The sequence below is a fragment of the Bos indicus genome, chromosome 9, assembly GCF_029378745.1.
Source record: "Bos indicus isolate NIAB-ARS_2022 breed Sahiwal x Tharparkar chromosome 9, NIAB-ARS_B.indTharparkar_mat_pri_1.0, whole genome shotgun sequence".
Taxonomy (NCBI): domain Eukaryota; kingdom Metazoa; phylum Chordata; class Mammalia; order Artiodactyla; family Bovidae; genus Bos; species Bos indicus.
The window spans coordinates 64,750,382-64,777,453 of NC_091768.1; positions in this window are offsets into that span (position 1 = coordinate 64,750,382).

Genomic DNA, 27,072 nt, shown 5'->3' on the forward strand with positions numbered 1-27,072 from the left:
GAAAATAGACAGGACTGTGGATGCTTGGATTTTATTAGATTATCATTTTGATAATATATGCAGTTCAGATCTACAGACTGACACTTATGTCTGAGAGCACTCATGTGAGTAAAACAACATATCACTAAGTTTCTAGAGTTCAGAAGGAATTCTTGATGTAAAACCTTCTTGCTATCATAATATATTATTTATTTCTAATGACTGTTGCAACTCCAGTAATTTGTTAGGAAATCTTCTGGCAGAGTAGATATGGTTCTCCCAAGTACTTTTCCTTCAGGTACAGATTCAAATGCTTTCTGACAAGCTGTTATTACTATTAGTATTACTCAGTAATGAGAACTATTTTTAATTTATAATCGGGTCAATATTGTCTCTATCACCTGACATGTTATCAATGAATCTACAAATACTGTTACTTAAAAATAGGTCTTTTTGGATTGCTTTGTTCAGTTCCGCTTAATGCACAAATGTATCTCTCAAAGTGTGGTGGAAAGAATAATTCTGTGATAATGTGAGAAAGTTTGACTTTAGGTGGTAATTAAGCCACCACAGGAGCAGGTTTTTTGAGTTCAACATGTTGCCATTTTTTAAATTAATCTCTTTGTAAAAATCATATTTCTTATTTTGCACCTTAAAACATTCAAATTGTTTTCTGTGTACAATGACTCTTTTACTGTGAGATGTCAGTGTTTGTTTTATTGGTAGTATTATTTAATTTGCTAATTTTTCTACGTAAACAAGATAATTAGGCTAAGATAAAATTTATAAAAGCATATGAATCTGTATCTAAAATAACCATGTATTGTTGATTTTATAACTTAAACTATACATCTGAGCTACTGGGTTTATGTTGTATGTACATGAAGATATATTCATTTTGTTGTACATTTGGTATGAAAATAAATAGCTATAAAAAGTAATCCTATTTAAATATAAAGTTCTTCATTGTAGGCCTTTATGATTCATATTCAGCTTTTTTCTAAATACACATTTTCCAATTACATTTGTCTATATTTTTAGGAAATTTTTAAAATATCATATGAAAATGTCAAGTAGTGAAACATTAATTTCCATTTCATTCAATAATTAAAATTCTAAAAAATAAAAAGTAAAAGTATCACTTACTCTGACAAAATATTTTTAGTTTGATTTTCTTTTTTTTTTTAGTTTGATTTTCTTAAGCTGTAAATTTTAGTGTCCCCTTAAAAATTGATTTGATAGAATTACTTTTAACAATTCTTTTTAAACATTTAAAAAAATTTCTAAGAGGATAAAATAATTCATTGTGAAATCCATTTAAAAATCAGGTCTCAGCCAATTGCCAACACCAAAAGCTAATGACAATACTTTTTAAAAGATAATTAACAAATTACTTCATCCCTTCCTTGACCTTCTTCCACTTAGTTACCCCTGAGCTATATTTGTTGGTTCTATTTTTCATAAGTAGAAAATTCTAAAATTCCTTTTGGGAACTATCATAGTATTAAATAATTGAGAAATATTTCTTATATAATTGAGATTACCAATTTTCTCCTTATTTGTCTCTTTAACCACTCCACTTCCTTCACCTTTCTCATCGCCCTCACCCAGGGTCAAATACTTAGACTTTCACATAGTTTCTGAACCCTAAGGACATTCCCTCAGCCAAGATAACCTATGAATGGCTGGGCAGTCTGATGTGAAAGCCCAGAAGGTTCAATTCAACAGCGGCTAGTTGTCCACAGAGCCAGCTCCACTCTCACTCTGGCATTCAAGACCCTCCACAGTGTGGGCCCAATTTGCCTTTCTAATCTGGCTTTTTATTGCTCTTCCATGTCTGCATTCTACACAGTTCAGCTCAGTGGCCTTTGTTAGAATCCTTGTAGTAAAGAATCTGCCTGCAGTACAGGAGACCTATGTTTGATCCCTTGGTCAGGAAGATCCCCCCTGGAGAAGGGAATGGCTACCCATTCCAGTGTTCTTGCCTGGACAGTCCCATGGACAGAGGAGCCTGGCAGGCTATAGTCCATGGGGTTGCAAAGAGTCAGACATGCCTGAGTGACTAATACTTCAGTACTTCAGGAAGAGTGTGACCAGTAAATAGTAAGTGCTATGAGGAGCTAGTTCAAGTGGAGGTAGTGACATCAGGAGAACTTGGGCCAATTTCAGTGTTTCTAACATGTCCTAACCTAGCTAGTCTCAAGCCACTTGGAATACTTTGTCCCCACAGCAATCTCTGAAGGGACATACTAACAGTTACGTTCAAATAACTTGTCCCAGGAAGTCCCATCTGATCTATTATCCTAGCATCATACTTTTTTCTTTGAGTCATAGAACACTGTATTTTGGCATTTATTGAACTCCGCTATAGCTATTTTTGTTTCTTTGGTTTATCTCCAACTATATATTTTTGCTATACCAAGACAGAATCCTTAATGTATTGCTTTTTTGTATATCATATGGTCCTTAAGATAATCTTTTTCATAATAGGAGATTTACCAAATACTTGCTGAATCAAAACAAATGTGTTTGTAAAACCTACTCAAATGTTGACATTAATACAACTTAACACATTTGAGGTATAGTTTATCTGTCAAGAAAATGGTATTTAAAGCAACCGGAGTTTCTCAGAAACCCTAATAAGGTAAAGTCACCTCCTTTTCTGGAGAAAGTATCTGGTATTCCATAAGTTTAATAATAATAATATAATAACATTTAGGGAGAAAGCAGCAACTCCTTTATTCTCAAAATAAAAATGTGAATATATTTTATGACAGTGCATGCTCTATTACAAAATTCAGAAAGAGATCAGAGTTTGCACATAAACCAGTTTTATAATCATCAAGTGCAGGAAAACATTTGTGAAGTTGTCAGTAACCAAAGGTCCATTCCAAATCACAGTCAAAATGCTCAACAATCTTCTGTGAAGTACCCTTTGGATTTGATTAGAAATTAATCACTGCTTTATTCCTAATATTTAATACTGATTTTGAATATGTATCTGATTAGCTGCTTATTCTAAGGAGTAGGAAATTCAAGTAGACAAAGCAAATCTGTATTGTTTTGTAGTAATGACACTATATTTATGGTTTCAATTAATATTTGACCTTGTTAAGATGTTTATAAATTAGTTCACCACTTAATACTTTATTCTATAATATGAGCCTTCTGAAAAATAAAATGAAATAAGGAGAAGATAAAATATAGTAAAATAAACATACACTTACCTTTTGGAGAAACAGTTTCCTTTCCTGAAGGAGGCAGTCAAAAGTACTAGCATATAGGTTTCCTAAACTAACCTCCAGGAATATTTGTATAATCCAATGTGTTGACGAGTTTTGTGGCAAACCAGGCTGTAATCCTTTGATATCACTGAAAAAAAGATTTGGCTTCCTGAAGAAAGAAAATAAAGATCATTTTTAAGCATAACCTGTGAACAGATTTAGATTCACAGACCATGAAAGCTGGAAAGGACACAGCTCTGCATAACCTCTCACTTCTCTCAGAGACAGAAATGAGGCACAAAGAAGTTTCATCAAATGGTCATTTAAAGACAAGCCTCGTGGATGAGAGAGGGACTTAGAATGTAGGTGTCTTGAGTCCTGGTACAGTGTTCTCCCCATCGTTCTCACTTTCCTTTTGCTAATGACATTCTAGTTTTATCTGTAAGGCTCAGGTGCATGAGTATGCCACACTGTCTTTTACAAAACTAAGAAAATTTCAGCCAGATGAGCACCACTCCATAGTTAGCTGCTCTTAAATATTTAGTGAGAAGGGGAAAGCAGCTGGGGAAGAAGTGTGTGCATGCTTAGTTGTTCAGTCGTGTCCACTCTCTGTGACCCAAGCCTGCCAGGCTTCTCTGTCCATGGGATTCTCCAGGAAAGAATACTGGAGTGGGTTGCCATTTTCTCCTCCAAGGGATCTTCCTGGCCCAGGGACCAAACTCGTGTCTCCTGCAGCTCCTGCATTGCCTGTGGATTCTTTACCCGCTGAGCCACTGGGCCAAGATGAGTGTGGGAGAATGATCTGAGAAGGAGGCTGTGGGAGGTTTTCAAACAATTGTAGTTACAAGTCAGGTTACAGAGTGAAATTCTCCTTATGTCCAGCTTGGGCTTCCCAGATGAACGAGTGGTAAAGAATCTGCCTGCCGATCCCTGGGTTGGAAAGATTCCCTGGAGGAAGGCGTGGAAACCCACTCCAGTATTCTTGCCTGGGAAGTCCCATGGACAGATGAGCCTGGTGGGCTACAGTTCACAAGGTCGCAAAAGAGCTGGACACAACTCAGCAGCTAAACAACAATGTCCAGCTCTTGTATCTGACTGTGAAAGCACTTTGTTCCAAACCGTCACCAGGCAGAGTTTTGCTCGCCTAATCAGTTAGAATAGAGGGTTAAGTTGGTGACAAGATCAGATGGGGATTTTGAATTACTTGATGTAGAGTCCAGTTTACAAACAATCCTATTTCTATCGCCACTGGGCTTCATTTACTTGCAGAAGCACAATCAGGTTATCTTCCTTAGTCCCTTCATCAGAACCTTGGACACTATCTGTGTTATTTTTTAAAATATGGGAACAAGCAAAATCATTCTATTCATGGAAGAAATATCTCTCTAACTTATAAATTAAACCTGAAGAAAATTTCTCCCTTTCTCAGGAATGGTTATAAAGAAAAAAAAAATTCATTTTTCATGACTGAGAAAAGCTTTCCGGTTGACTGGTTGATTAAGGGCTTTGGCCCAAAGGTCTGATTTGACCTAAAGAAAAACTGTCACACTGGAACAGTCTGGGAAAACGTTTCCATTTTCAGAGTATGGGTGAGAATAAACTTACGCTTTTCCACAAGAAATAATTTCTGCAAGTTAATCATATCCTTATGTTTCAAGATAGAATTGGCAGCCAAATTGGCAAAGAAACATGGCACAACTAACTTTTTGAATCCATAATCTATCTCATTTCTTCTTGCAATTATTTAAAATTTAAACCAGTTTTACTCAGATGCAACAAAATAATTCTATGTGCCCCCAAACTCATCCTATGTTCAATAATTAGCAGCAATTATATTTGGTATAATATTTGTTGAAAAATTACATCATTTGTTGCAAAGACAATCACTGAAAACTTTCAATTATTTATTGAGTGTGATCATCTCCACCACTTCTTCTGTTAATTAAGATAGTCAAGAATGAGTTGTGTTTAAAGCCATAAAGCCAAGCCTGGTTAGAGCTTAGAGATTTTGATTTGTGTTACCCCTTAAATTCTCCTGAGCTAAGTCATACAGGAAGACCATGAAGTAAATTTCTTCCTGATCCCATTTCTCCAGACACAGGAACATTTTTTTAAAAAAAGGTCTCAAATTTGTCAATAAACACTGATAAAATTTGTACAATTATACACTTTTAAATGTTTCACTTTCATATCTATTACTTGTAATTTAAAAAATTAAGCTATTGCTGTCACTTTGATGAAACAAGTTTAAATGCAGCACTTTAAAAAAATAAATTGCAAAAGATGGTTTAAAAAGTAAATTCACCGAACTCTATATTATTAAATATTCCCTTTTGCTGAACCTACAGTGAAAAGAAAAATACATTATCATAAATCCCCTTAGAAATGCATATTTTTAGAAAATTCAGAAAAATTTCTAAGCAATATATACCAATCATTAGTACTGCAAGCTAAGAAAACCACCTTAAATATGTACAAATAACTTTAGCCTCAAACTCTTTTTGACAGCCTGTTTTGTGTATAGTGAAGTCACTTAGTCATGTCTGACTCTTTGCAACCCCATAGACTGTAACCTATCAGGCTCCTCCGACCATGGGATTTTCCAGGCAAGAATGCTGGAGTGGGTTGCCATTTCCTTTTCCAGGGGATCTTCCTGACCCAGGGATCGAACCCAGGTCTCCTGCACTGCAGGCAGACGCTTTACCATTTGAGCCACCAGGGAAGCCCATAAGAAGTACCTGGAAGTTTTGTGTAGAGGTTTCTTCAAATAAAAAAAAATAGTATATATTTATTTTTTAAAATTAAAAAACACTAAAATAAAGTAAACTGTATTCCTACCACCCAGAGAATTAATATTATACTAGTTACATGTTAATGTATCTCTTTCTATTTTCTGTATACTCTTACTAAAATGTGAAATATATTCCATACAACATTTGTAATCCACTCTGTATCTTAGTGTGTAGGACATATTTCCATATCGCCAATATTATTTAATAAGCTAACTTCAATTTTAAACATTAATTAATCTTCTGTTATTGGATTTTGCATCGTTTCCAAGTTTTTGCTATCTTAAACAATACTGTATTCCTTCTTATCTTTCAGTCTTTGAACATTTCCATAATTATTCCCTTAAGAAAATATCCTAGAAATGGAATTTCTGGGTCAAAGATTAGTATATATTTTAAGACTTGTAATATATATTACCAAAGTGCCTTCCAAAATTGTTATAATTTATCCTTCCAGCCTCTGTGAACAACAACAAAAAAAACACTTCTCTCAATCTTTAGTAACCTTAAGTGTCATAATTTTAAATTATTCTTTGGCAATTAGGTTAGTGAAAATTGCATTCCTTTATGGATTAAATTTGCATGACTTCAACTGAAACTTTTTTCCCAAAGGAACCCCAAATAAGTTAGTGATGGTTAATAAGGTGATGTCAAATAATGAAGCCCAGAGTTTCCTAATTCACAAGCTCAGTGGTGCAAATTTCTCCCATGCACCCCCATTTACAGGTAAGATCTCTTGTCTTAAAGAATGCCTTTTATCCCAAAACTAAAATGATAATCTATTAAAATTGAATTATAATATATATATATATTAAAGATCTCTTAGAAATATTTTTACATATATTCTCACATAGCTTCTCTATTTTAGTATCACAAAAACCAGGACTTGGACTTTCCCGGTGGCTCAGCGGTAAAGAATCTGCCTGCAATGCAGTAGCCGCAGGAGATGCGGGTGAGATCCCTGGGCGGGGGAAGATTTTCTGGAGGAAAGCCTGGGAACCCACTCCAGTATTCCTGCCTGGAGAATCCCATGGACAAAGGAGCCTTCGGGCTACAGCCTATGGGGTCGCAAAGAGTCTGAAGCGACTTAGCATGCACCGAGGCACCCAGTGAAACCACCAGCTCTACCACCAGTGTTTCTCTATCTTGGTGTTATTCTAGGAGTCCCCCTCAATTCACTGGGCAAGCAGTGGAGGAATCCCAGGGAAATTCAACTTTCTATATGTTATAGTGTGTTCTTCCCGATTCAGAACAAGCAAGGCCACCCAAAGCTCAAATTAACTATTTTGACTGGATTTACCCATCACTTAAGGAAATCACTTACTCTGAACACAGGTTTGAATAGTAATTTGTCAGAACAGAAATCACTTCATTTAAACTGGTTCAGTGATTTTCACACATAAACTTACCCTCCATAAAATATTCGAGAAAGGAAAAATGGAGTGATTTGGCGGTGGAATGAAAGGGAGGAAACACATCTGTAATCAATGAGTGCATAATTGTTCAAGGCTTATTACCTGCTGAGCATGGTGCTAGAAGTACAGAAGATTAGAAATCTAGAAAAGTGTTTCTGTCCTTAAATTGCTTACAATCTGAATTATTCAAGGATCAACGCAAGACAGTAAGTCGATCTATGCCAAATGATGCAGTAATAGGTATTTTATGTGAATGGGCTCAATTCAGGGTTTTGGAAGGATAGGACTGTGATGGGAAGAGAAGACAAGAGTGGCTGAGAGCAGCTCCAGCAGGAACCAGCCTCACTCGTGGCCACCTGTGTTTGTTTCTCTTTTCTCCCTCAGCTTGAATTGTCTTCTTCCTCTGAACAGATGACTAGCTTTGATTTTATTATTTATTTTAAAATTTTGTTTAGGGAAAATATAAATAAAATTAAAGGAAAATTATAAAACTAGGAAAAAGATTGACAGATCTTTGACAAAGGGCTAATATTTTAAGGGCAATTACCATTTCAGTAAGGTCTGATGAACACACCAATAGGAAAAAAAAAATTGAGCAAAAGACATAAACAGGCAACTATCAAAAGTGGTACAACTCTGAAATTAAAATATGACAAAAGATTTCACTGGCAATTAAAGAGAACTGAACTATCCATACTATCTGGTAAAATTTGTGTGTGTGTATATTAAAACACATACACAATAGTTCATGCTTTACCACGTAAGATTCTTGAAGGAGTTGTCACTTTAAGGAAAATAAGCAGCCATCACTTTTAAAATGTGACAGATGTGTCCTTAAAGGGCGAATATTAATTTGCAAATATGCTATTTACTGGGTCTATTTGCAAATTCATACAAAACAAGACCTGTTTTCTGGCACGTCTTTGGTGACTGCTTAAAAGGTAAACACATATTAGACTTAAAAATGAAGAAATATCTAACGTTTAACTGGAGAGAAGACCAAACTTTCTTAATCTGGAATTTGAAACTGACTTAGTGTATGGGTTAGAGTGTAAGCAGTAGTAGGTCTTTGAAGCTTAAAGTTTAATCCTTTTTAGATCATCAAGAACTTGAGTGTGTTCGTGTCTGTTTCTCATAAGTGCACATTATAAACACTATCTGTCATCATCCCATGAAGTGTGGTACAGTTGATAGTTTTAGTGAGCAAGAAATCACTTTAGGGTAAAAAGTCAGTTTTTAAGACTAGGGATGGGATCTGCTAAACAGAGGTGCAATGGAGACATTTGCACCATAAGGCTTGTGAATTACGCAAACACTGGGCTGAATTCTTTGACACCACCTATTACAACTTACTATTTGGAATTCCTTTTTTTTTTCCCTTAAAAAAAAGGTAGTTCCTACTACCACCCAGTAAAAAATGTACTCAGAAATCTTTTCTTGTTTTGCATATGATTGGTAGCATACCTTTTAACTGCTGTAAGTAATAAAAATATATATGTGCAAGTTGGCTATAAGAAATGCCAAAGTTTCACCTAATAAAATTTTGGTATGCCTCAGTTTTCAAAGTAAATTTGATTTATTGGAGCCACCAGCCGTCCGATGACAGCCCTGTGTTTTTTATATGAGTCATGTCCCAAGGGGTCTAGAATATGCCAATGGTGTACCTTGGAATGGATCCAGTGTCCGCAAACAGGTTTTCATTAGACTTTGATGCCAGTCGTATTTGGGAGCAGAGAGGCTGCTGAAAACCAGCTTTACTTTGGGATCACTTCTTTCTTTTAGAAAAAACAACAAAGATCTTTTTTAGCAAAGCTTTGCGCCTCCACATTGTAGGTGTATGGTAATATTTTAGAGAGCAGTAATCTGTTATTGCAGGTGGTCGGGCTTCAAGCACTTCCGTATTTTGAGAATAGATCAGACGAAGTGCAACAACTTTTATTGAAAAATTGCCGAATTTGAAAATTAGAAACACATTTTCTGTGGCTAAGATTAAGTTAGCATGTATTACAGTCACTTGGACTTTTCTGTAGCACTAAGGGGAATATAATTACATAGGTTATTCCACATGTCATGAGATTGGAACCTTAATCATAGTTAGAAATCTTTATCATGCTGACGTAGACCCTTACACTTTAATCTCTAGTAATTGAGGGGCTTTCCTATTTTTTTTTATTAAGAATACAGAGTATGCAAGTCAATGAGAATTAAAACAAACCCACCTTTTATTTTTATGCAGTAGAAGCAAGTTTTATTCCTGATTTTTAAAAAATAGTGTATTCTTTCCTGGTCTGAGAGAAGGTTATATATGAGGATGGTGTCCAAGATTATCCTTTAAAATCTATTTTTACATACACATATATATCCATGAAAATATATATGTGTGTGTGTGTGTATATATATACACACACAAACATTTTTATAGAACTTAGTTTAAAAATGAGATTTAGAGTCTTATTGAATCTAAAAAAAAGTAGATGAATATTGTTTACCTCGTGGCAATAAAGCCTAAGGGTTTTATCAAATGAAAATTTGTTACTTGAAGCAGGGTACCCAAAGGACGCCTGGGTGCTCTGACCCCGGTGCTCTGGGTCAACCCAGAGGGATAGGGTGGTGAGGGAGGTGGGAGGGGCATTCTGGATGGGGGAACACATGTATGTGGCTGATTCATGTAGATGTATGGCAAAAGCCATCACAATATTGTAAAGTAATTATTCTCCAATTAAAATAAATTATTTTTTTTAAAAAAAGAAAATCTGTTACTACCAGAAAATTAAAGGAAAAAAAAAAAAAAGCCCAAGAGAATCCCAGGGGACTTAAGTCAACAGAAATATTGCCAACGATTCAGAGCATAACCATGACATTTTCTGTCATCTAAGAAAATGGCAACCCACTCCAGTACTCTTGCTTGAAAAATCCCACGGAGGGGCATGAGAGTCTACAGTCCGTGGGGTCGCAAAGAGTCGGACATGACTGAGTGACTTCACTTTCACATTCTTTCACTTTCACTAAGAATACAATGACATTGTCTTCTGATTCAGAAAATGTGTCCTGTGTCATTCCAAATGAGGAAGAAACATTTTGTTGTTCTTCCCGTGATACAAACTGTGGTATTGCATCTTTTTTGTTGTTAAGAAAAAAGCCATTTTGAACCTTCCGTTTGGATCCAAGTCAGTAACACAATAAACTGCTTCAGTCAATCAACCAAACAAGGACAGCATTGACCAGATTTCATAAAATGAAATAGAATTAAAATAGTCCATGTTTAAGAGTACAAGCTCCAGATGCTTAGGTGCTATCATTGAAATCCAGGTTCCACCACTTGCCAAGTGTATAATAACCTTGGGAATGTGACTCAACTTCTCTTTAGTACTATTTCTCCTATTTAAAATAAGGATAATAACATACCTACATCATAGGGTTATTGTGAAAATTAAATGAGTTAACACATATGAAAAATTTCAGAACAGTCTCTGAAACAAAGGGCTATACGAGCACTTGTTATTATAACAGTTGTTTAAAAAATTCAGACAAACAGGACTGACTAAAAGTATTCAAGAGAAAGCAGCTGTGCTTTAAAAATTCTTGTGCATAAAATAAACCAGCCAACTGATTAAACAAAAACTTTAGAGATTAGACTATTATATCATTAATGGTCAATTATATGATGTAGGCTATTGGTTTTCAATCATTTTTGCTTGGGTAACTCTTACTTTTTTTTTTATTAGCTATGAGCCCGCTGCTCATATTCATAGGTTGATATCTCAGGTTGCATATTATAATTTTATATAGATACATCAGATACAATCTCCAATGCATTGAAAATACCAACATTTTCACTTTTAAATGTAGTCAGTGAAATCTAACGTAGCTATTTGATACTCATTGTTTCCTGTTTTTAAAATATGCAGACTGCCTGCCAGTGGGCTCTAAAGTATTCCTGGGATTATAGAGACAGGAATGTGGCACATCTGCACTGTTGTTCTGTTGCTAAGTCATGTCCGACTCTGCGACCCCATGGAATGCATTTTCTAAGAAACAGTGCGCTTGCACTGTTACAGTGGGCGCATTTAGGACATATAAATTATACCTCAAGGAAGCAGCAAAAAATTCACAAACAAGCTGGAACTTTTACACTGTTTTTTTTCCTCTTTTGATCTGTATTTCCATCCTACTTCTTCTGTTGAATCCCATTCTACTGGAATATATTTTCAGGATTAAAAGTCTTATCCGAGGATCCAAAAGTTCTTTGTGACAAAAGTATGTATATAAATTTTAATTTAAATATTTTTATTGTATTACAAAAGGCTCTAAATATTGAACCATTTATTCTATATTGGATTATTATAATTAGCACACAGCTGATCAAAAACAATATTAATACACTAAATTTTGTATAAATGTAAAAATGAACATTTATTAGATACACATAATTTAATGAAACAAGTGGAACTTTTTTTTCATTTTGTCGGTCCTTTTCAGTTTGTTATTGCCAAATTGAATAAAATCCAATATCAATTTTATTTCAAGGTTTTGGTTTGATAGATTTAAGCACCAAGAAACACTTTTTAAACATAAATCATAAGACAGAGAAGGAAGGAGCTTATATAAACAATATGTTGTTGTTGTTAAGTCGGTAAGTTATGTCCGACTCTTTTTTGACCCCATAGACTGTAGCCCGCAAGGCTCCTCTGACCATGGGATTTCTGGAGTGGGTTGCCATTTCCTTCTCCAGGGGATCTTCCCAACTCAGGGATTGAACCTATATCCCCTGCCTTAGCAGGCAGATTCTTTACCAGTGAGTCACATGGGAAGCCCATAAACAACGTGGCTCAGGTTTTTTTTCTTTCAGTGTTATACGTCTAGAGTGATCTATTATTAAAATGCTTTAATGATATAAGCTCCATTAGGTTCTCTCTCAATTTTACTGAAAGGAAAAAACTGAAAACCACCAGACTTAGAAGTCAATGATTATAATCAACTACTTTCTTAGCACTGACATTATATTTTTGAAGTTTTCCTTTGCTTAGCACTGTGAAGGTTTTTACAGTTTTGTAAGATTTAGTTGAACAACAGACAGGTGTGACTGTCCTTACAAACTGGGAGAGGGCTGATTGCTAAAGGGAACACCTTAATTGCAAAAGGGAATAACTTAACACCTAGGTGAGTTATCATGCAGATCAGTGCTACAAAGGAGTAGACATGAAAGTTGAGGATCTGGAATTGGTTCCCTTAAAGCCATCCTCAACTCTGTATCAATTGGGAAGTTTGTGTCCATTTTAAGCAGTGAAACTCCAGCTTGAAGACTGATCTGGCCACTTTCTAACACCATACACAAAAATAAACTCAAAATGGATTAAAGATCTAAACATAAGACCAGAAACTATTAAACTCCTAGAGGAGAACATAGGCAAAACACTCTCCGACATACATCACAGCAGGATCCTCTATGACCCACCTCCCAGAATATTGGAAATAAAAGCAAAAATAAACAAATTGCACCTAATTAAAATTAAAAGCTTCTGCACAACAAAGGAAACTGTAAGCAAGGTGAAAAGACAGCCTTCAGAATGGGAGAAAATAATAGCAAATGAAGCAACTGACAAACAACTAATCTCAAAAATATACAAGCAACTCCTATAGCTCAACTCCAGAAAAATAAATGACCGAATCAAAAAAATGGGCCAAAGAACTAAATAGACATTTCTCCAAAGAAGACATACAGATGGCTAACAAACACATGAAAAGATGCTCAACATCACTCATTATCAGAGAAATGCAAATCAAAACCACTATGAAGTACCATTTCACGCCAGTCAGAATGGCTGCGATCCAAAAGTCTACAAGTAATAAATGCTGGAGAGGATGTGGAGAAAAGGGAACCCTGTTACACTGTTGGTGGGAATGCAAACTAGTACAGCCACTATGGAGAACAGTGTGGAGATTCCTTAAAAAACTGGAAATAGAACTGCCTTATGATCCAGCAATCCCACTGCTGGGCATACACACTGAGGAAACCAGAAGGGAAAGAGACACGTGTACCCCAATGTTCATCGCAGCACTGTTTATAATAGCCAGGACATGGAAGCAACCTAGATGCCCATCAGCAGATGAATGGATAAGAAAGCTGTGGTACATATACACAATGGAGTGTTACTCAGCCATTAAAAAGAATACATTTGAATCAGTTCTAACGAGGTGGATGAAACTGGAGCCTATTATACAGAGTGAAGTAAGCCAGAAAGAAAAACACCAATACAGTATACTAACACATATATATGGAATTTAGAAAGATGGTAACAATAACCCTGTGTACGAGACAGCAAAAGAGACACTGATGTATAGATCAGTCTTTTGGACTCTGTGGGAGAGGGAGAGGGTGAGATGATTTGGGAGAATGGCACTGAAATATGTATAATATCATATATGAAATGAGTCGCCAGTCCAGGTCCGATGCACGATACTGGATGCTTGGGGCTGGTGCACTGGGATGACCCAGAGGGATAGTATGGGGAGGGAGGAGGGAGGAGGGTTCAGGATGGGGAACATGTGTATGCCTGTGGCAGATTCATTTCGATATATGGCAGAACCAATACAATATTGTAAAGTTTAAAAATAAAATAAAATAAAAAAAAAAAAAGTCAAAAGCAGGAGAAAGTGCATTTGGATGCCACTTGTGGAAAGGGAAGCTGATGTACCAAGGCCGTCAGAACTGAGCCCGCCCTGCAGGAATGGGTAGGCTTTAGATACTCAGGAAGAGGCAGGGAGGATCTTCTAGTCATGGAGATGGAATTGACGTGTTGTCTGCAGAATACAAAGAGACTTCCTAGAGCATGTGTGCTGCTAGCTGCTAAGTCGCTTCAGTCGTGTCCGACTCTGTGCGACCCCATAGATGGCAGCCCACCAGGCTCACCCGTCCCTGGGATTCTCCAGTCAAGAACACTGGAGTGGGTTGCCATTTCCTTCTCCAATGCGTGAAAGTGAAGTTGCTCAGTCATGTCCAACTCTTCACGACCCCATGGACTGCAGCCCCCCAGGGTCCTCCGTCTATGGGATTTTCCAGGTGAGAGTACTGGGGTGGGTTGCCATTGCCTTCTCCATGAGCATGTGTGCTGGGTAGGGCCAAATAAAAATCCACTTCTAAGCACAAGGAGATTGGCCCTAATGTGGTAAGCTGGGTATTCAAGAATTACTCTTTTTTACTTCTGAACTCTATCAATTCAAAATGGCAATGGGCATCTATAGTTAAGAAGACCCTTCTTAGATAAAATACCACTTACACTTAAATGTCCATAAGAGAGCTTTAGTGAAATCACTTTACCTTCTATGTAAAGAAGTAGCTGGGTGCCTGGAATTCATTTATTCCTTCAAAAGATTTATTAATTTCCAGCTTAACTATGGCTTCCCTGGTGGCTCTGTGGTAAAAAAAAATCTACCTGACAATGCAGGAGACATGGGTTCATTCCTTGGGAAGGGAAGATTCCCCTGGAGAAGGAAATGGCAACTCACTCCAGTATTCTTGCCTGGGAAATCCCATGGTCAGAGGAGCCTAGTGGGCTGTAGTCCAAGGGACTGCAGAAGAGTAGGACACAATTCAGTGACTAAACAACAATGAAAAGGCTACGTGCTATGTCTGGGGTAATTTTATGAAATTCTTTTCAGTCCATACTCCAAAATCTCAACTACTCACATACCGGACTACCCAGAACTCTTCTGCTGAAGTGATGCTAGATATTGGATACTGGGACTTCTCTGGTGGTCCAGTGGTTAAGAATCAAGAATCTGTGCTTAGACTGCAGGAGGTGGGCTTCCTGGGTGGCACTAGTGGTAAAGAATCCGCCTGCCAAGACAGGAGACTAAAGAGATGCAGGTTCAATCCCTGGGCTTGGAAGATCCCCTGGAGGAGGGCATGGCAACCCACTCCAGTATTCTTGCCTGGAGAATCCCAAGGACAGAGGAGCCTGGCAGGCTGTAGTCCATAGGGTCACAAAGAGTCGGACACAACTGAAGTGACTTGGCATGTATGCTTGCACTGCAGGAGGCACAGGTTTGATCCCTTGTTGAGGAGATGTTGCCTGCTGAGAAGTGTGGCAAAAGACAAACAAAAAACTGGATGTAGAATACTAAAAGTGTGCTGCTGTAAGGGGCACCCACAAATTCCCTTGGTGCTGTATCCTGCTTCGGGGCCTGGTGCCCCCTCAGTCTGTAGTTCCTATGCACCTATCTACACGTTACCCTCATTCCCTAGATGGAATAAAAGACTGCTGACTGCTGATTGTAGTTGGTGTAGCAGTGTAAGTTTTTTTCTAAGCATAAAGAGATACAGACACATTCTGTATTTGAGTCTATTCACCTCCAGTTGGTAAAATAAGCCACATCCAAAATAAAAATTTTCCAGAAGAATTTCCTTTCAAATGCATTTCTGTCAGAAATAGTCCCTGAGTTGTTTATGGCTACTGACCTTATATTTAGAGTGAACGATACTTCAGATCAGATCAGTTGCTCAGTCGTGTCCGACTCTTTTCGACCTCATGAATCTCAGCACGCCAGGCCTCCCTGTCCATCACCAACTCCTGGAGTTCACTCAGACTCACGTCCATTGAGTCATTGATGCCATCCAGCCATCTCATCCTCTGTCGTCCCCTTCTCCTCTTGCCCCCAATCCCTCCCAGCATCAGAGTCTTTTCCAATGAGTCAACTCTTCGCATGAGGTGGCCACAGTACTGGAGTTTCAGCTTTAACCTCATTCCTTCCAAAGAAATCCCAGGGCTGATCTCCTTCAGAATGGACTGGTTGGATCTCCTTGCAGTCCAAGGGACTCTCAAGAGTCTTCTCCAACACCACACTTCAAAAGCATCAATTCTTCGGCGCTCAGCCTTCTTCACAGTCCAACTCTCACATGCATACATGACCACAGGAAAAACCATAGCCTTGACTAGACGAACCTTTGTTGGCAAAGTAATGTCTCTGCTTTTGAATATGCTATCTAGGTTGGTCATACTATCTAGGTTGAACAATACTTAAATCAACCCAAAGGCTTTTCATTCCCTTTAGAACAGTAACTAAAATGAAAGGGAAAGCTTATACCTGGAAGGATTTTTGAGTCCAGATTTCCACTTTACTGTGTTCAACAGCCACCCTACAAGCCTGAGTCACTCCTTCTCCAACTTTCCTTCTATGACTTGTCATCTTTGAACACAGTCTCCCTGCATGTAGGACTACCACGTGGCTGCTCTCCCCAGAACCCCACTCCAGGACCCAGCTCTAAACCACCCCATTTTCCTGATTCTCCCGCCCCCTGCCGGCTGGGCGGCACTCTGTTCCCTCCTGTGCCCTAAATGCAATTGAATGTACTGAAATATCTATGAAAGGATGTTTTTTCACATCATTGTGTCTGCCTTACATTGTTACTTATCTCTGAATCCCTGGCATTTAGGAGAGTTCTTGACAGGTGACTATTGCTCAGTGCATGTTTGCTGAATGAACAGAGATACTTCTAAGGCCCTCGTACCCACTATGTAAATAAAGAAAAACAGCCCAACCACCACCATGTGTTTCAATTTTATTACTTAGGATTCATGAGTCATCGGGGGCCTGTGACATTTAAAGTGAAGGATTTGGGGTTTTGTTTGTTTGCATTTTGTTTTGCCTTGCAGCAGCAGATGTCTGTGTATGTGTGTATATAAATAAATATGTGTTTATAGGAACATGCATGTGATGTGTCAGACATACTGGCAAGATAGCCTTCGCTGTCACCTATGATCCTACATTGTCTTACTTTTCTACCTCTATTCTACCCTGTCATGGCTTTTCATTCTCTTACCATAATCTGTTTGCTGCCACACACCACAGACACACACACACACACAACCCCTCAGGTCAAGTGGTAAGAACAGGAGATAAAAATACAGAAATATAGAAACACCAGGATCCCCACCCCACCCCCACCACCCTTTTCGGTGACTCATCTAGAGATTTGCCATTTTAATTGCCTCACCAATAAGTCTCTTTTGGTTTCCTTGATCTTTGGGGGTAGTTTGTGGGTTTGGGGTGTTGGACATTAAAAGTAGCGATGTTGGAGGTACAGACTAAGCTGGATAAACATGAAGGACCCTCGGGGTCCTCCAGCATGTGGAGACCCTCTGGTGGAAAATGAACTGGCATGTCTAAGATTCCTGCTGATGTGGGGGAGGGGCCAAGTAATGACCTAGCTTGTGAAATCAGCCCTCTGGGGCTGGCATACAGTCATAAACCGGGCCAATTAAATTCTTAGAGGAAAATATAATTGTGTCAACTTCAAATGTTGAGTTGAACTATTCAAGAATGAGCTGTTCTTTTAATTGCCCAGCGTCTGAGCCTACCTCTTCCTATGTTATGCTGGCAGCTAAGGGCAGCTCCAAGCTTTTGGTGCCTGGGTGCTGGGAATAACAAAACCTTTTGCCCAGAACTTTAATCTCCCAGAGGTCAAAACTGAATTGATAGTGATGAGACACATGAGTTTGGGGCCTTAGAGTTGATATTTGGATGGGTTAAGATTTTGGGGCTGTTGGCATGGGGTGAATGTATCTGCATGTGAGAACTACATGATTTGTGGTGATCAAGAGGATGGAGTGTTATGGGCTGAACTGTATCCCCCCAAATTTCATGTGTGGAAGTCCCAACCCTGAGGACTTCAGAATGTGACTGTATTTAGAGACAATGCCTTTCAGAGATCCTTATGGTAAAACGAGGTCATTTGGTGGTCTCTCATCTGATGAGACTGGAGAAGGCAATGACACCCCACTCCAGTACTCTTGCCTGGAAAATCCCATGGATGGAGGAGCCTGGTATGTGCAGTCCATGGGGTTGCTAGGAGTCGGACACGACTGAGCGACTTCACTTTCACTTTTCACTTTCATGCATTGGAGAAGGAAATGGCAACCCACTCCAGTGTTCTTGCCTGGAGAATCCCAGGGACGGGTGAGCCTGGTGGGCTGCTGTCTCTGGGGTCGCACAGAGTCGGACATGACTGAAGCGACTTAAGAGCAGCAGCAGCAGCAGCATCTGATGGGACTAGAGTGTTTGTAAGAGGAGATTAAGACAGATTTGTGCACACACAGAGGAAAGATCACAGGAGGACATGCAACAAAGTTTAAAATGGCAAAAGGCTGACAAACTCAAAGACACATGATCATCTGATCACGTGGCAGGACTCTCCTGAGGATGTGCAGGATGGGGGGCCCTGAGGCTCAAGCTAGGTTAGCTGTATGGTGAACTGCCTGTTTGAAATGATAGGAAGAAAATGAATACCTCAAGGATTAGATTTTCTGTCTTCTCATCCTCCATTAGCTCCACTATACATATTTGTAGAGAGGGTTTCTCTCTCATGAGCCTTCACCAGCCTCTTATATTTATGTTTTTAGTCTAACCAAGTAATCTTTTTGTACAAATGTGCCTTTTGGAAGAACCCTTGCAAATACCCTGTCCGGTGTTGTAATTAGTCATGGTCAGTTACTCCTTACAGCAGCATTTGATGTAGATCTCTGGACCTGGATTTTCTGGGCCCTGCCAGCTGCAGGTGATACAGCAAAGGGGTGGGGGGTTCCTTGGATGCAAAGGAAAGCTCTTCTGCAGTTGCACCGAACATTTGAGGATTTGGGTGAAATTTTTCAGTTTCAGAATTCACTGGATCTCAAATCAGGTTGCCAGTGCTGAGGACATTTACGTGACCCTTTTTCCATTTTCACAGGCAAATGTCCTCTCTTGCTCAAGACAAAAACTCATAAAACTGTGCCAGAGAAATATGATTTTTTTTCACACTTCACAAAGCTGTCAAAAAGCTTGGGTTTGCCAGTTTTGCTTTTAACGTGCAAAATCTTTCACACAGCTCCAGGCACAACCCAGGATCTGGTGGCCAACCCATTGAATTTCCTTCCAAGGGAAACAGTAGAAGTGCTGTTGGAGAAGAGGATGGCATTGACTCCACCTGGAGCTGGCAGGGATGTCGCCCATATTCAAAAGTGCAGAAGCACTGGCTTCTACAGGGACAACCTTTATTTTAGAAGCAGGTTTAAGAGCACACAGGCATATTGTGTGTGTGTATTTGTGTGCGGATATTCAGGCTGTAGCTGGAAACTCTGGTCAGTTGCTCTACTTATTCATGGGAAGGCAGATCCAGATGACCCAGAAGGGTATTTTGGGAACAACTGGGGCCTTGAGTCAACCCACTCTAGATTTGAGTCCTGGCTGTGCTAGACCACACGCTGTGACCATGGGTAAGTCACTCAACCTCTCTGAACTTCAGTTTCAACATTAGTTGAATTAACAGAGACTATAATTCATGCACTCCTTGCTAAGGATATATTGGGATTATGTGTTTAGAAGTTGTAGTACAGTGTTTGTTAGAAAGTTGATAAATGTTATTAACATTCTTGTTATTGTCTTTACCTACCTAATAAGGTTATTGGGAGAGGGAGAGATAATGAAGCTACAACTCCAGACACATCATGGGCCCTCAAGAAATGGTGTGTGTGCACGCAAAGTCGCTTCAGTCATGTTTGACTCTTTGCAATCCTTTGGACTGTAGCCTGCCAGTCTCCTTTGTCCATGGGATTCTTTAGACAAGAATACTGGAGTGGGTTTCCAGGCCCTCCTCCAGGGATTGAACCCAAATCTCTTATGTCTTCTGTGTTGGCAGGTGGGTTCTTTACCAGTAGCACCACCAGAGAAGCCCCAATAAATGGTAATTACTTGTAATTTCTATTAGTAAATGCAGTTATGGGGGGACTTTCCTGGTGGTCCAGTGGTTAAGACTCTGCCTTCTAATACAAGGCACACAGGTTGGATTCTGGATGGGAAACTAAGATTTCAAGGGGTAGCTAAGCCCATGCCCTGCAGTGAGGATCCCACTTGCCACAACTAAGACCCAATGCAGCCAAAAATAAATAAATATTTTAAAAATAAATGCAATTATGTTCAAGAGTTCTAGCTGTGATTTCATCTCCCCATAAGTCAGTTGGGCAGAGGTTGGCAGAGCCAGAAGCTGGGAGAAAAGATCATGTAACAACTGGGGTCCCTGCATTTGACTATACCAAAGGCAGTTCAGGGAGTACTGAGATATGCATGGGTTTCATCACTTGAATGTTAATCTTTTCAACATTTGAAACATTGAATTTTGGAGAAAAGAGTTGGTGAATGGTCACAGGATATGGAAAATAAAAGACATTTCATGGACACCAGAGGATTCTTAAATAACTTGCTAAAAGATATATAACCAAAAAACAAAAACAAATCAATGAGATTCAAACTGAATTTGTCACTTCTGCTCAATCACATTAAAGATGTGTTGCCTGTACTTGGCCAGTGGTGGACTCTTGACCATGGAACCCAGTCACAGACTGTCCAGGAGGATCCCAGAAATCCTCCCCAATCTGTACCTTGGGCCCCAGGTGCAGACTATTGCCTAGAGACTGTGTTCATGTGCTTTTTTACTTTTGATAAAAGTTTACTGAAAGTCGGATCCAAGTTGCATAAATAGAATGCAAGAGTAGCTTTGCAGTACAAATCCTTTTTTTAAAAGTATTTATTTATTGATTTGGCTGCCTTGGGTCTTAGCTGCAGCGCATGGGATCTTCATTGTCATCATGCAGGATCTTTTGTTGGGGCAAGTGAACTCTCTAGTTGTGGCTCACAGGGTTAACTGCCCTGTGGCATTTGGGATCTTAGTTCCCCAACCAGGGATCAAAACTGCTTCCCCTGCATCGCGAGGCGGATTCCCATCCACTGGACCACCAGGGAAGTCTCTGGGGTACAAATCTTTCTAAAAACAGAACTTATTTATTACAGAACTAATTTGTTTCCCAGCCAATTTATTTTTCTTTAGCAAAAAGTACATTTTACAAGACTAGAGTATTTGGAATTTAAAAAAAAAAAATTAGGAAAGGATGGAACATATAAAGTACCCTATAATCTCTAGAGAGGTGAGAGGCAGGAAATATCAACTTGAAGCTTACAAAAATGGTAATGACACACCTCCTAAGAAAGTAACCTTATAACATTTTATGGTCATCAGTTCATTTTGCACATGAGTAAACAGTGATAAAATGAGGTGATGCGTAAGCAAGTTTGTAACCACTTGTGCCTTTTGCAACTATATAGATGCCCTAACACTTGATAGAACAGAAGTTAATTTTCATAGTTGAGGAAAACACTTACTACATTTATTCATGTAATTCTCTTGCAAGGGAATAACTCTGTGTTAATTAGAGAGTTGATATATGTATTATTTATATTTTTATTTTTTATATGATGTTTTGATGTTTTGACATCTGAGAAACTTGGCTGGGGAAAGACTCTGCTCCTAAGGCTAGCCCCAGTTCTAAGATAAGAGCCCAACTGGAAGCAAGCATTTCATATACAAACTAACCAATCCAGAACCATGCATCCTTTATGTGGCCTGTGCACCCCTGTAAGCAGTATTTCTCTGCCTTAATCACCCAGAACTAAGTGCCAGGCAACTGGGGACCATGCCCATAACTTAGAGCCTGCCAATATTATTCCAACTAGCCAGCCCTAAACTGGTTACCCTGCCCTGCCTTGCTCTTCTCACAGAAATCCCAGTAAAGGCAATGGCTCCCCACTCTTCTCTGTTCCTTCCCCCTCCTGACTATGCTGGTGTTTCCACACGTGGTGATGTCTGGCATATCTCCTGTCTATTGGACCTCTGAGTATAGTACACTTTGCTTTCCTGATCTGCTCCTGTGTCTCCTTTTGTAGCCACACCTGAATGATCATCATTCAGAACACAGAACTACATTTGACAAGTGGTTGGCAACAGGTTCTTGCTGCTAGGTGCCACGCTACCCTTTTCAGATGGACAGAAGCACAATTGTAGCACCAGGTCATTGAAATTCAGAACACACCTGAACAGAGCTGAACACAATTTTGTTCTGAGTTCCCCTGCATGGTCCTCAGCTTCCTCTCTTTGCCAATCCTTTAAGCTTAATGGTTCTCATATTAATGTATTTCTTGCTCAGATCTGGCTACTGACCTGCTGACTCATGGGTCTCAACCTTGGAGCCTTCTTCCTCTACCTGACCTCAAGGGTAATACTTCCCAGTTCCTCTCCAACCACCCATATCCCTCTCCACTTACAACTCACCCTAGTCCCTGCCATGTTACATCTTCCTTGCAGAACCCCCTCAACACAGACACACTGACACACTCAGTAAGATGTGACATTTGCCATAGCTACCTAAAATAGGCAGCTGTTTAATACAAAACACTAAATAAGAAGTTTAATTAGCAAATGTGTTAATACTTTCTCCTATCTTAGGATACTTAGGAGTTATCCAAATTCAATATCAAATTATATATGCATGTGACTATATACTACCTTTTATACGGTAGGGATATAATCACCAACTCAAGTTTTAAAGAATTTCTGTCTGTTGACTAATGATTATTTACTATTGTCTTTTTTTTACTATTGTCTATTTTAATGGATCAAAATTTCATTTATCTGTTTCCATATGATTGCTGTACTAAAATGTAAAGTGAATCATAGAATTACGTTCTCAAGCTAAATATGCCCCTTGAAATTCTTTTTTAGACTGTTAAATATTAATAGTTTGCTAAATATTTATTTAGAAATGGTATAAAGATCAACTTAAATGTGGATGAAATAAGCACAAACAAAATTAATAAGCAAGTTTTGTGATATTGCTTGCTAAATCTTGTACATGGCACAAAGATAAACTTGGACCCCCAAAAAACCACAAATAGAATTAATAAGCAAAAGTTGTAATATATATTTTCATACATAAACCTGCAAATAGTTTTTTAAAACTACCTTGGGTGACATTCACCATTACCCGCATTTACCCTCCAAAAAAAACAACTTCTCTTGCCCATCTGTAAGCAGTAGTAAGTGGTGATGGCTGATAGCTATAAAAACCTCACTGTGTTTCAGACAGATATTGTTCTGGGTGTGAAAAACATGTGTTACTTAATCCTTTTAACACAACAAACTGTGGAAAATTCTTAGAGAGATGGGAATACCAGACCATCTGACCTGCTTCCTGAGAAATCTGAAGGCAGGTCGATAAGCAACATTTCTAACTGGACATGGAACAACTGACTGGTTCCAAATCAGGAAAGGAGTACATCAAGGCTGTATATCGTTACCCTGCTTATTTAACTTCTATGCAGAGTACATCATGAGAAACGCTGGGCTGGATGAAGCACAAGCTGGAATCAAGATTGCCAGGAGAAATATCAATAACCTCAGATATACAGATGACACCACCCTTATGGCAGAAAGTGAAGAAGAACTAAAGAGCCTCTTGATGAAAGTGAAAGAGGAGAGTGAAAAAGTTGGCTTAAAGCTCAACATTCAGAAGACAAAGATCATGGCATCTGGTCCCATCACTTCATGGTAAATAGATGGGGAAACGATGGAAACAGTGACAGACTATTTTGGGGGGCTCCAAAATCACTGCAGGTGGTGACTGCAGCCGTGAAATTAAAAGACGCTTGCTCCTTGGAAGAAAAGTTATGACCAAATTAGACATCATATTAAAAAGTAAAGACATTATTTGCCAACAAAAGTCCATCTAGTCAAAATAGTCATGTATGGATATGAGAGGTGGACTATAAAAAAAGCTGAGCAGCGAAGAATTGATGCTTTTGAACTGTGGTATTGGAGAAGACTCTTGAGAGTCCCTTGGACTGCAAGGAGATCCAACCAGTCCATCCTAAAGGAAATCAATCCTGAATATTCATTGAAAGGACTGATGCTGAAGCTGAAACTCCAATACTTTGGCAACCTGATGTGAAGAACTGATTCACTTGAAAAGACCCTGATGCTGGGAAAGAGTGAAGGTGGGAGGAGAAGGGGACAACAGAGGATGAGATGGTTGGATGGCATCACTGACTCAATGGACATGAGCTTGAGTAAGCTCCGGAAGTTGGTGGCAGATCGTGAAGCCTGGCGTCCATGGGGTCGAACACGACTGAGCGGCTGAAATGAACTGAACTGAACAGATAGTAGAGAAAAAAAGTCACTCACCCCAAATCCCCACTAAGTGGTCAGTGAGGAAACCAACCCATTCACTCTCCAGGGCCGCGAGAGTCACAGCCCCCTGCTTCACCACCTCTCTCCAGAGATCAGAAACCCTGCAGGACCGGGACTTGAGACAGGCTGCAGAAAACATTGTGAGACCACCATCTAACTTCATTCTCTCCCTCATCCCCAAGAAAAACAACAGTAAAGGGATTTCTTTTAAAGACAGATTCAGACAGATGAGAAAACAGGAGATGAGATGGCAGCAACAAAATTTAGGAAGCTGGAAAGCTGAAGGTTGAGTAGGGACTAAGCTCATCCAAGAAAACTGAGTCATAAGCTCCCAGTGGGGAACCTAATTATAAGTAATTAACACCCCTCCCAGCCTCCCAGCCAATGGACCAAAGTCCAAGTCTCAGGCATTGGTGGAGCCAGTCATCGCTGTCCTAAAATGAGGGAGAGTGGGATGGATGAAGTCCCTGAGAAACAAGCTCTTAGATCTCACCTCACTCCAGGAAGTGCTCCCCCACCCTCTAAATGTTTAAGAGTTCCTTCTACGTTTGGTAGTTTACCAGTGAAACTGAATTCAGATTTTAAAGACTTTAATTACAATTTCAATTCCTTTAATAAATGCCATTACATGCTCCTGGAGAGTGGTTAAAACATACAAGACTGGCAAATGGAATGTTGGTGAGGACACTGAATAACCAGAAGTCTCATCTGCGGCTGGTGGAGGTATAAAGTATATAGTATGACCACTTCAAAAAACAATTGGAAGGTAAAATTTACATTTATCCTGTCACCTGCCAACTTCACCCCTAGGTATTTATTCAATATATCATATCTCTTTCCATACCTGTTGCTAGTTTTATTGGGCATAGGCATATGAAACCATTTCTCAATCATGCTTTCAAAAGATCGTTTCTGTTAGCACTTTATTTCAGTTAGGATATAGTTAGGCACAGTTAGGATATATGCTAGATAATTTTTCAGTCTCATGCACTTGTCTTAAACATATTTGAAGGGTGAAATTATCCTTGCTTTCCTTTTCTTCAAAACCAATTTGTTTAATATGTATAACAAAAGTAAACTGTACTTATTAAGGATTTGTCACACTGATTGATATTGTGAGTATTTTACATATTTCAACTTACTTAATCTTCACACAAAAAAATTGAAGGGACAATTCTTAGAAATATTTAACAAAATCAAGGTCTTATTTATAAATATTTTACAAAAAAGGAAACAGAGTGAAAGAAACACTGGAGGTGTAGAAGCCAGGATTTGCAATCAGGCATCTTATCCCAAAGCTTTCCTTACACTACTTACATGTCATCCTCTTAATGGCCTTCTTTTTTTTTTTTTTAAACATTTCTTTTTATTTTTTTTTATTTTTTTATTTTTAAACTTTACAAAATTGTATTAGTTTTGCCAAATATCAAAATGAACCCGCCACAGGTATACATGTGTTCCCCATCCTGAACCCTCCTCCCTCCTCCCTCCCCATACCACCCCTCTGGGTCTTCCCAGTGCACTAGCCCCAAGCATCCAGTATCATGCATTGAACCTGGACTGGCAACTCGTTTCATACATGATATTTAACATCTTAATGGCCTTCTAAGCAGCTTGGAATCAAACTGATCAGTAAAACCTGGGAATATTTAGTTGGTGCACCTGCAGGTGTGTGTGTGTGTGTGTGAGAGAGAGAGAGAGAAAACAAGAAACGAGTATGCTGCTGCTGCTGCTGCTGCTAAGTCACTTTAGTCATGTCCGACTCTGTGTGACCCCATAGACAGCAGCCCACCAGGCTTCCCCGTCCCTGGGATTCTCCAGGCAAGAACACTGGAGTGGGTTGCCATTTCCTTCTCCAATGCATGAAAGTGAAAAGTGAAAGTGAAGTCGCTCAGTCGTGTCTGACTCAATCCCATGGACTGCAGCCTACCAGGCTCCTCCTTCCATGGGAGTTTCCAGGCAAGAGTACTGGAGTGGGTCACCAGTGCCTTCTCCAGAAATGAGCATAGATGGTGAGAATTTTTGTTTTCGGGGAAAGTAGATTGTAAATAAGGGGAAATTTTTTTCTAAATGTCACTTACTAAAATGCAAAATGAAAATGTCATTTTTGAACATCTAGCTCATGGTCTGAGGCTGTTAAAAATTTTAAATGGATAAACAAGCATAGGCTGAGTTTTAAGAACTTGAAAGAAAGTTGAATAAAGTTAACACTGGATACAGTAAATTTCTAGGCTGGAAATTTCTTCCCTCATTTAAGAAAGAAACTTAGAAACCCATAAGACACAGGAAATGAGGCTTTATGTAGAAAGAATGTTGCAAAGAAAATTATTTCTTGTCTAAAAATATTAATAACAAATCCTTAAATGAAGAGGAATTATCACAAGTTAGGTATGAGCAACTTAATGTATCTAATATAATATGAACAATTTTTTTTGTAATTCAGTTTCTGATAGATATAAGATTATTGCACATCTAAGTGGTAACTAAAATGTACAAGCACAGTATTATATATAATGACTTTACATATCATAAATTTTATTAATTTATTATATTAAATAATAATGGTGATGATATGAAATGGCATAATTAGAAAAACCTGACTTTATATTTTATCT